This window comes from Gavialis gangeticus, unplaced genomic scaffold (genome assembly GCF_001723915.1).
Source record: "Gavialis gangeticus isolate Ggan-Ray unplaced genomic scaffold, GavGan_comp1, whole genome shotgun sequence".
NCBI lineage: Eukaryota > Metazoa > Chordata > Crocodylia > Gavialidae > Gavialis > Gavialis gangeticus.
This window is the reverse complement of record NW_017729022.1, coordinates 55,684,144-55,695,764: the sequence shown is the minus strand read 5'-3', so window position 1 is coordinate 55,695,764 and position 11,621 is coordinate 55,684,144. Positions and strand designations below refer to the sequence as shown.

General features: G+C 42.8%; 1 protein-coding gene across 9 annotated transcripts in view; it reads right to left on the bottom strand.

Annotated features, from left to right (window-relative positions):
• ANKS1B (ankyrin repeat and sterile alpha motif domain containing 1B) overlaps window positions 1–11,621 on the bottom strand; it is a 1,095,863-nt gene that overhangs the window by 144,863 nt on the left and 939,379 nt on the right. The window lies entirely within an intron of this gene.

Below are 11,621 nucleotides of genomic sequence, written 5' to 3'. Positions count from 1 at the left end.
CTCAGAAGAGCTTGTAGATGATTGCCCAGGGCGCTGTGGTCAGGCAGAGACCCCCCCCCCCACACACACACGTCATGAGTGGCAGATAACGGTGCCAGCCTGGGGCATTGTTCAGGGCACTGTGAGATGCTGGCATGGTGGGAGGGGGTGCTGGCCGGGATTCTGTGTGCAGTGGCCACAGCAGCTGCACCTGCTGCCGCCTGGGTGGGGTAGGGTGGGGTGGTGCATGAAGGGAGCCCTGGGCTGGGGAACTCTCCAGGGCAAATGCCCTGACAACCCAGGGCAAACGCCATGACCAGCTCCCTGTCCCATCGGACAGAGCCCATCTGTGGCAGGGCAGCAGCACTGGTGGCTGGGGGAGGGCAAAATATAAGTTTACCCAGGGTGCCATTTTTCCTCAGGTAGGGGGTAAGTAGACAAGCTACAAGAAGCTGGCAGCTAGAGATTCCCCAATGTCAAGGGAATCCTCAGTTACTCTGTTAGGGTGGCTTTTCAACCCCTTTACATGAAGCGACTAGAATAAATATGCAAAATTCTTGTCCTGGGAAGTAATGTGTAAGGGACAGAGTGTATGGCACTGCTTTGGAATTCAGGGCACAGAAGCATAACCTGAATGCTGACCAAGTTGTTTGAGAGGAAGGTGTAAGATAAACCAGAAATGTTAAACATCTCTTTATTTTACACTTCTCACTGAACTGCTTTACCTGCTATGCCACCATATTTTGTCCCCTTACCTTGTAAGTTACATTGGTTTTATACCTTTACTATTCCCAAACTTAATGCAAGTTATAAATTTGACTTGTTTTCTGAATTGACATCACTAATTATGTCCCCACTGTATTAGTACTATCATGCCAGAGTTTCAATGAGTGCATTTTGTGGCTAAAACATAAACAAGAACAATATATTTTTTTTAAAGATTATAGCTCAAATCTTAACACTACGAGCAATAGCAAAGGTAGCTACTGCATAATACAGACACAGGATTAGTTATATAAACCAAAAGGGTTTTACACTGAACTGAAAATCAAAATATGCAGCAGACTTTTTTTTTTAAGTTAGGAGATAAAGCAGTTTACTGTAAATGAATATTTATGCCTCCAGAAAAAATACATCGAGATTATTTCTGTTGTGAAGGTCAAATAAAAGCTCTGATGTATGCTGCATAACTCCAAATATGTAACATATATCAATATACTGGCAAAAGATAGAAAAAGGACTTCTGTTTTGCACAGATTCATCATTTCTAATGTAGATATTTATTTTAAAGTATGTTAACGCTAAACATTATTGTTTATAAACAAATATTTTAAAAAAGTGAAACAATCATTTTTGGGATGCATTCTACTGCTCAGGTAAAGAGGAATCTGGGATCCAGTCCTTTAAAACAACAGGGCAGGATACTAATGCAACACTCTGAAGCATGGTGCGCTGGGGAAACCAGCTACCACCAGACCTGAAGCTCTGTAACCCCAGCTGGTACAGACTGCCAGCTACAGGTCACTGCCAAGCCCCTAGGCACCTTGTGTGTATACTGCCATCTGCACCAGCTGGCAGCAGGACTGAGGCCTCGATTATCTCTACTTGTGAAAATAATTGTGAACCTATCCTGATTAGAAATATGGAAGTTTTCCAATTTTCTGTTGATTGGAGGGATACTTAGAGCCAAAAAATAATCACAGTACAGGATTTCCCATCAATTTCAAGGGTTTAAATCAACACTATAATGGGGGGAAAAATTAAGTTACCACACAACAAAAAATTATGTCATTTGAATGTAGTCAAAACATTCGGAAAGGAAACCTTGTCATTTTTAGGAAGCACATTCTTTATTCCATAATTTTCAAAACGTAATCATTTTAATAAAACGTAATGAAATTCTCATCCAGGAAGGAGGCCTGCCTGTATATTTATCTCATGGTATACTTCAAGGAAGGTGACTTAGGAAACCACTGTGAGCACACCTCAGATAACCTTCTCAAATAACGGTTGACTAAAGTTGTTCTCTTAAGTTCATGTTTAGGTATTACAATAGAAATAAAGACACTAAGACTTTTAGGTACTTAATACTTCTGAAAACTAAATCCTGAGAGATAACATTTAGGGCCTAAATTCAGGCAAAAAGGTCTGAACGTTTTGGCTTGAATCGTTCATTACAATATTAAGTTCTAGTTAACTGCTTGGTCACATGATAGGTCTAATTTATGCCTTACAAAATTGTCTGCTCTGATACACACATAGAGCAGAAGGGTCAGGCAGTCTCTTTCTGACCTGACCATACTATGATGCCTGTCTCTCTGGAAAAGATGTATCTGGATGGAGTGGAGAGCACACCATGGTGCCATCCTATCTGCAACTGCATCTCTTTTGCTGAAGAAAGAGGTAATAAACCTCCCTCTCTTCCCCCAACCCCACCAAAGATGTTGCTGCTTAACACTCTCACCAAAATCCAATATTATTACGCTTGATAGAAGCATAATGAGCTAGATCCTCAGCTTCCATATACTGTTGGCTGAAGTCAATAGAGATATGACAGTTTATCCCAGCTGAGGATCTGGCCCAGTGCCTCAAAGCACCATAACCTATGATAGATGGTGCATTTTCATTACCTCTCTGTATAGGTAAACATTTTAGATGCAAACTTAGACCTGCTTATATCCCACTCAATAATGATCTAGACAAACTACAGAGGTGGGCAGATGAGTTTCATAGTTTCATAGTAGTTTGGGGTCAGAAGGGACCTGACCAGATCATCTAGCCGCTGGTAGGAGCACACACTGGGATCACATGACCCCAGACAGGTGTTCGTCCAACCTCTTTTTGAATTTATCCAAGGTAGGAGCGAGGACCACTTGCCTAGGAAGTTGGTTCCAGATCCTAGCCACCCTAACGGTGTAATAGTGCCTCCTAATCTCTGATCTGAACCTATTTTCCAGCAGCTTCTGGCCATTGTTCCTCATCACCCCAGGTGCTGCTGGGGGGGGAAACAGGGCCCTTCCTATTTGCTGCTAATCTCCCCTAACGAGTTTGTAGGCAGCCACCAAATCCCCCCTCAGCCTCCACTTGCTGAGGCTGAACAGGTTCAGGTCCCTCAGCCTCTCCTCATAGGGTCTACCCTGTTGCCCTCCAGCCAAGCAGGTGGCCTTCCTCTGAACCCTGTCAAGGCAGGCCACATCCTTCTTAAAGTGCGGTGCCCAGAACTGGATGCAGTACTTCAATTGTGGCCTTACCAATGTTGCACAGAGGGGAAGTATCTCCTCTCTGGACCGGCTTGAGATGCATCTTTGGATGCATGACAAGGTGCAGTTGGCTTTGCTGGCTGTGGTCTGGCATTGGCAGCTCATGTTTATCTTGGAGTCAGTAATGACTCCAAGATCCCGTTCTGCCTCTGTGCTTTCAAGAGGGGAACTTGGTGTCATATTCATAAGAATAGGATGGAATTCAACGCAGACAAGTGGAAGGTGCTCCATCTAGGGAGTAGGAACCAGCAACACACCTATAAGCTGGGGAACACCCTTCTTGTCAACATGGTGGCAGAAAGGGATCTTGGAGTCATTGTTGACTCCAGGATGAACATGAGCCACCAATGCAAGGAAGCAGTAAGTAAAGCTAACTGCACCTTGTCGTACATCTAGAGATGCATCACAAGCAGGTCCAGGAAGGTGATCCTTCCTCTCTATGCAGCCACAGTTGGACTACTGCATCCAGTTCTGGGCGCCACACTTCAAGAGGGATGCGGCTAGCATTGAGAGGGTCCAGAGGAGGGCCACTTGCATGGTCAAGGGGCAGCAGGGCAGGCCCTATGAAGAGAAGCTAAAGGGCCTGAACCTATTCAGCCTCCACAAGAGAAGGCTGAGGGGATCTGGTGGCCATTTACAAACTCACCATGGGGGACCAGCGGGAATTGGGGGAGGCTCTGTTCCCCCAGGCACTACCCAGGGTTACTAGGAATAATGGCCACAAATTGTCAGAGAGAAGGTTCAGGCTGGACATCAGGAGACATTACTTTACAGTTAGGGCTGTCAGGCTCTGGAATGGGTTCCCAAGTGAGGAGGTACTCTCTCCTACCTTGGGGGTCTTCAAGAGGAGGGTGGACAGATATTTGGCTAGGGTGATATGAGCCCAGCAGCCATTCCTGCCTGGAGCAGGGGGTCAGACCTGATGATCTGTTTAGGTCCCTTCCAACCCTAAGCACTATGATACTATTATATGATACTATGAATGGGAAAGTTTAATATTAGAAAAATAGAGTGGTGCAGTGGATATGTACACCTCCCTAGATCTTGGAGTTGCAGCCTCATTTTAAGTGATAAGTGAAAAGAAATTTGGCTGTTGCCTCCAATCCTTTCTTTGGGTACTTGGTGTAGCCAGCATGCTCATTATGTCTACATGGCTTGATGCAGTGCTATGGAGAAATGCCCCAGGTACCTAAGTGTGCTAGCTTGCAAGCCAGAGTCTACATGGCACAAGGCAGTGCCATGCAAATACCTAAACTAGCTAATAAGCCCTGTCCTCAGCATAACTAATTAACTCTCGGCATTAACGTAGCTCTATTTCTTCTAGTTCAATAACATCCAGATAAAGAGCTAGTTTGAGCCTTTCTGTGCAGCACCGCCTTCTACTATATAGATATAAGGCTCTTCATGAGAGACCAAACCTTAGAAGTAACACAGGATGCTTACCAGGGGCATACCTTGGCAGGGTGGGGAGGGGAGGGAAGGCAAGGAAAGGGGAGGCAGGCAGTTGCAGTCACACTGTACCTTCCACTGTATAGTACAGTGAGCTCTCCCTCCTCCCCCCCCCCCCCAAGTGGATGACACTCAGGGAGCAGACACAGGAAGGTGGGGGATCTGCCCACTGTTGTTGCTGGCCCCACTGAAGTCTTGCACCCCATGCAACCACTCCCCGTAGCTGAAGCTCCCAGGTTAGCAAGGAAATGTGGAGGGACTGGGCAGGGAGTATGCACAGGAAGAAGGGGGACCTCCTAGCTGCTGTTGTCCTTGGTTGACCTGAGGGTGGGGGGCAGTCCCAGGATGGTTCCTGTTGTACTCCAACCAGGGGCTAGGGGAAGTAGCTGGGCCACTCCCCCCGACCCCCCTCTGTAGTCTAAACAACAGTGCTGACTGCATCTGTCGTACCTCCCTTTTCTAAATCCTAGATCCATTTACGGATGCTACTGATCAGGACTGAGAAGTTTACAAGTGAAATTTTGTGAAGCAGCACACATCATAATTTCCTGGCTCAAGCAAGGAGTAAGCTCTGCCTCACTTTCATGATTACGAATTAACTTTCAGTTTTTTAAGAAAATAATGATGTGAATACAGCTTGTAACACAGTTTCAGCAGAACTACATCACATACATATTAGACAAACTCTTTCACTAGAAATTAACAGAATCATCTTTTATATATGCATTTTAGCCCAATTTCATATCCACTGACTACAATAATATTTTATGAATATTTGTGAGAAATGTTATGGCATTAGTTACTTTTATCATGTAGTAAGAGAACAGATGTTTATTCATGTATTGGTTTTTCATTATAAGTCTGCTTTCCAGGTGAGTGCATTATTGATAAAACAATATTTTTACTACCTTTCATTATTACCTATGCATTCATATCTGAAAAGTTAAATGCCATCAAAACAACACAATGGTATAATTGTTCTTTTTCTATATAGACTTTTGATACTTACACATTATCCAGTTATTTAAAATTCTATCACTTATATCTAAATCAAAGTTATTTATGCTATAGTTGAGATTATCTAAAGATTTATAAATGGGCAAGGTTCTGATATTAGCTTCAATAGGTAGATGGCCAATCATTTTAACAGCATTTAAAATAATCTATAACTTCTCTTCATCCGCATTTTAGTATTACGTAAGTGTAGAATATTTATATTGTACATAAATATGAACATTGTAATGGACTTTGATGAACACTGCAACTGACTTCATATTTCCATATATTCAGGATAATTACATTCACTCATTTCTTTGCCTCACTGTTATATTTATTCAGTGAATTCTGCGATCATTCATAGTTCTCAGAAAGAAAAACATATTCCATGTAATGCAGTGCTCAGTATTGTAACATATATAAGCAGAAAAACATATATAAGCAGAAGAACACCTTCTCTTTGTTCTTTGGTGCTGAGATATAGTTCTCATTGAAATCGTTGACAAAACTCCTACTGACCTCAGTCAAACCAGGACTGGATCCTAACTAATATGTGCCAGTAACAGACTATATGAAGGGTCCAATCCTACACTGCAGTCAGTGGGACCACTTATCAAAGTATGGGATTAAAGCAGGAGTTGGAAATATAAGGCTTGTGGGCCAGATTCAGTCTGCAGAGCCACTGGTTTTGATCTGCTCAGCCAAAAAGTTTTCCTCTGTCTGTACCAGTACCGGGGCTGGGTACCTGGAAGCTACACTCACATCACCGCCACTTCTCCCCGCTCCCTACTCCTGGCTGCACCATGGGCACAGCTTCTAGCTGTAAGGAACTGAGCTAGGGTTGGGCATCCTCCACCTAAGCCCGCAGTATAGCCAGGAGTGCGCCAGGAGAGGAGACAGTAATGCAGATACAGCTTTCAGCTCCCAGCCACAGTGCAGCTCCCCACCAACTGGACACTGCACTTGTGCTGCAGCCAGAGCATGGGAGGCTGGAAAGAAGCAGCAGCGGCAGCATGGGTGTAGTTCCTGGCCCCGGGGTAGTTCCCCGCCAGCTGGAAGCTGTGTTTATTCTCCAGCCAGAGAGTAGTACGGGCTGAGAAAGTGATACTGAAACTGCTCCCAGCTGCCTGGCCCCAGCATGGACTCAGGCAAATCCCCCTCACTGCCGATGCACCACCAAACCGACCCCATCCACGCTGGACTGAAGCAGGACTGTTATGGCCCATGGCCTGGAAAGGTTGTCAGCCTCCAGATGATAGGAACAATTACCAAACTAAGAGTCAAGCAAGTAAAGGGATTACATTTCTACTGTACCTAAATTTGTTTAAATATTTCTAATCTTACTTTCCTCTGATACTTAAACTGTTCTATTCTGTGCATGAACACACATGCCCCCTTGCCCCCCCCCCCCCCCCCCAAATATGGCCTGGGTAAAGCATTTGAACATGTGAACAATGAGCTGACTCCTGCAGTGAAACAGACTTCTTATGACTTCATTTTTTACCACAACTACTACCACTACAGCAAAATACCACCCCATAGCATGGCCTTTAATGTTCCAGAAAACAGCAGAACCCATAAGTTCCTTGATGACTGCAGCTTTCAGTCAGAGTGAGGAAGAAGATGACCAATTTACACAGTAGATCAGGATTTCCGAAGTACGTGGAGAAACCTGGGCAAAGACGTGTATCTTGCAGTAGTTTCATAATAAGTCCAAGCTTCTGTTTAAACATACTTCTGAAAACAGCACATTCCAGTAGCAGAAGCCTGCTACAGAAAATGCTTCTAGTTCCACAGGCCTCAGCCTCACCTGACAGGTAGTGATTTCTAGTTCTGCAGATAAGCATACATTAGATTGTTCATTTGGGGATAGTAAGTTGGTCATAAAGGTAACCTGAGCCTAGTAATATACAGCTTTGAATATTACATAACCATCTTGACTTTCACCTAGCTGAGCAGCACATGGTGCCTATATTTTTATCTTTTCACTATGTGATTTCATTGGACTATTCCAATGACAGTGAATGGTTTTCTGTACTGGCTGGAATTTCCATTTGGCTTTCACAAAGAGTCAAACTAGGCTTCAGCTTCACAGGCTTGCTAAGATGTCATTAGAAACATAGGGATTTAACTAAAGTCTGCATGTGAAAAGAGAAGGCAAAATGTGGCCAGTGGAAGCCGATACCTGTCGTTACCATATAACATTGAAAGACGCAATCAGGTTGTTTTCATGATCGAGCAGGCCAAGTCCTAAATTCAGCGTGGCCTTTCTTGGTAGTCCTCAGTTGTCAGTTCCTCAAAGTGCTATGCTTTTTTTTTTTAATTATCTCTTTTTCATCCTGGCTGAGTTGCAACCATCCAGATCTCAATTGCTGTGTACCTGGCAATGTTGGTATCTTAGATAATAAGAAATACAAAGTGGGTATCATCAATGCATAAATTATCCTGCAGTCCATATCTTCATGTGATTTCTTCAGAGGTGTCGCAGATGTGGAATGACAAGATAAAATGATTGGTAGCTTTTTAACCTCACAGCTGAAAGCCCTGGGAGAATCTGCAGCAGTCAGACAGTCATCCCCCAACTCTGAGGGAGGAGCAGACAGAAATGAATAGAACTATTTTATTCTGCCTTCAAGTGCTGAGTGTTACACTTGAATAAGAAATATCTCATTACTAATGGTGCCAAAGATTGTTAAAGATGGGTAAGCCTTACAGATGGTTTGCCTTTTCCTATTGCCTGTGCTGTGACCAGTCTTTTGATGGCGATCTGTTTTTTTGGAATTGCCCTACTATCACCTTCTCAATGATCCTTCTCAGAAAGAGGAGGCGAGTCCTCCAGGACATTGTTATCCAAACTTGGTTTTTTTGACAGAGGCCAGACAATAGCTTGTTTGATGGTAGCCAATGTGCCTCACAGCCAGCCAGGAGTTATCATGAAGTCACACACATTGCTTTCAATGTTGTGAAGTTCTTCATGTGGGACAATTTTTTTGAGGGATGATATTTTGGGTGGTTCCTTCCATTCTGATCCCATTATCCTGAATCTCACGAGGGTGATATGAATCCACCCAATCTTTTTGCAAAGAAAATTAAAGGCTTCATGCACTGCAAAAGAGATGCTTCTTAGAAATTCCATAATCCAGATGATGCAAAGGCAGAAGATAGCAGGGGTCTTTATCTTCCCATCCAGACTGCTAAACAGCATGGTAAGAACCCTTTATGTCAGAGACAGATTAATCATTGGACTTCTCCCAACTCCCCAGTGTCTTTGCCACTTCCTCATTTGTTACAGGTAATCAGTAAACCAAGGTGACCTATTAAGGCGGTGCAAACAGAAGGGAGCATGCTGGTGGTTGTATAGAGCTGAATTATTGATGTGACATACCAGACCATCTGTACTGCAATGAAGAAGAAAATACTACTTTCTCAATGTACTTGAAAATGAATAGATGCAATTAATTTCTGTAAATATACCATATTTATACTTTTTCTTCTCAGTTGACAAGGGAAGACTTGGTGAATGCAATCTGGTGAAGATAACAATCAACCGATGAGAGTGGTGTGTTTTCTCCAGCTCCTGCTATTATCTTGCCAAAAATTAGCCTCAGGAATAACTCTGTCAATGCTTAGAACCAAAGACTGTTGTAGACAAGATTTGGCATGAGGACCAATAGCTCTTAAACTGATAGCTCTTACACTTGCTGCTATCATCTGTATCGAGGGATGAATTGTGTTAGCTTGTAGGACTTGGCAAACTGGTACAATTTTTCTGGAGGTGTCATTTGTTCTTCACATCCAACTTTCATTTTTAAAATGCATGCTTTCCATGTCATACAGTTGTGAAGACTACTGTCAAAATAGGACCCAAACATAAGCCAGTATTGTCCAGTCAGTCTTCAATCAGCTTGAAGCAACAGCTCTAAGAGGTGCAAACTACCCATTTCATCATTCCCTCACACTTATCCCAAATTCAGCCTCTGGCCTGCTTACAGTCCTGTCTCTCAGGATCAGAAGGACTTTATTAGCAAGCCCAAGGCTTGGTAACATCTTAGTTAACTCAGAGAAATGTGAAAGTTCATACTGATGAAGAATGAAATTCATTATACCCATCATTACTGTATGACACAGAAATACACAATCAGGTTGTTTTTCAAATTTCTCTTGTTCACTGATTAAACAAAATGAAATCTATATCACCCATTGTGTTCAAAAAACTTAAAAGAAAGGACACAAATGCAAAATAAAAACTTCCAGAACTAAAAACTAATTAATAATGATGCATTCTTGGAACTTAAGTGAAATTGTGATGGAGTAGGGCAAACCCTAAATCCAATGTGGCCTTTCAGTGGCCTTTCCTGGAAGTCCTCAGTTGCAGAACACCTACCCAGAGGTGATTTGCTTTGGTCCTTCTACAGTTGGATTCAGGAGAAGTCACTAATTTAATCTGTAGCTTCCTGTCTTGTTTCTCCAACTCCACCTGTCTTAACTTTTTGTATTCCTCCCTTCCTCTAAGTAGTTTGAGAACTCAGTTAACAGTGGGGTTTTTTTTAATTTCTTCAAGAAGAAAAACCAAGCCGTTACCAGTCTAAATTTCATATATACTGCACTTCACTTAAATGCCTTGCTATAATTGTCTATAAATGGATAAACAGAAAAACAGTATGTTTCTAAACTGCATTTTTATAGCTATGCTTGTCTCTGTATGCTACCCACCACATTTCCTTTCTTTAAACAAAAAAAATAAGTAGGAGATCAGCGGTACTTGGGCTGACGGGGCACTTTTTCTGTTGCTATATCTGGTAACTTTTGTGGTCCTATCCTGCAATAATCTGAACAGATTACTAACATCTAAAATTGATGGGATTGTGTGCCAGGCTTATGGTACATCTGTAAGTGACTTCAGGTCCAAGTCCTTTGTGAGTTACAAACACATATCAAAGAGAAAAGATCCATTACCGAACAAGTGTCAAATTACTACACCAAAATTCATCAGCTAAAATAACTGAGTCTCCATTCTTTTTATAGTGTCATTAAAACATTTATGATACCATCAGAATGGAGTTTTATAAGGTCCTGGTAATTACACATTGCAGGATCAAGTCTTCCTGCTTGGAAAATGAACATCCACTTATTTTACATAAACGCTCCGAATTTGTATTCACATTGATTTACAAAAGGAAACCATTACTCTTTGACAACATTCTGTTCCAGTGACCTTCTCCCTTCAGCAGATTATTAGATTTTATTATTTATTACATCCAGGGTAGCATATAAATAAGCAGATTTTCAACACGGTTTCAGAGGAGCACTTACTCTCTTGTCATGTCAAGGTCTACTTTGAAACTAGTTTGTGGCTCATTAACACAACAGATTAGAATGACTCCCAAGGAGCCATTATGATAGGTTGTCAGTAATCCTGCCAAAGCTGGACATCATTCACGGCTCCTCTCGTTAACGCTGCCGCTGGCCAGAGCGCGGCGGACTAAATCTTGAATTCACGTACGTGGGCACACATTGCCACCAATCCGTCACTTTGCATACCCATAGAAAAGTGGAGCAGGGCTTTGCCAGGCACATGGCAATTCACAGTAGTCCACATGCTAAAAAAATCCTCAAAGAAAAATGTGACTGCACATGTCCCGGCAAGCAGCAGCATTCTCCGCAACCCTGGAAATAAGCTGGAGTATCTCTCTTTTTTCATCCCCCTCCCCGGGCTCTGACGGTCAGCGCCACCGGCACGACAGCCCTTGGTACATCCAGCCTGTATTATCCAATTCTTTTTTTTTTTTTTTTGCAAAGGAAAAGCTCAGCCAGTGGCGACCGCACCTGCATGCTATTCCAGCCTGTACAACATCCCCCTTCCTTCCCTTCTTTACACCGCAGGGCTCAGCCGACCGCCTTCCACCGGCTCAAAAAAAAAAAAGAAAGACAGAAAAA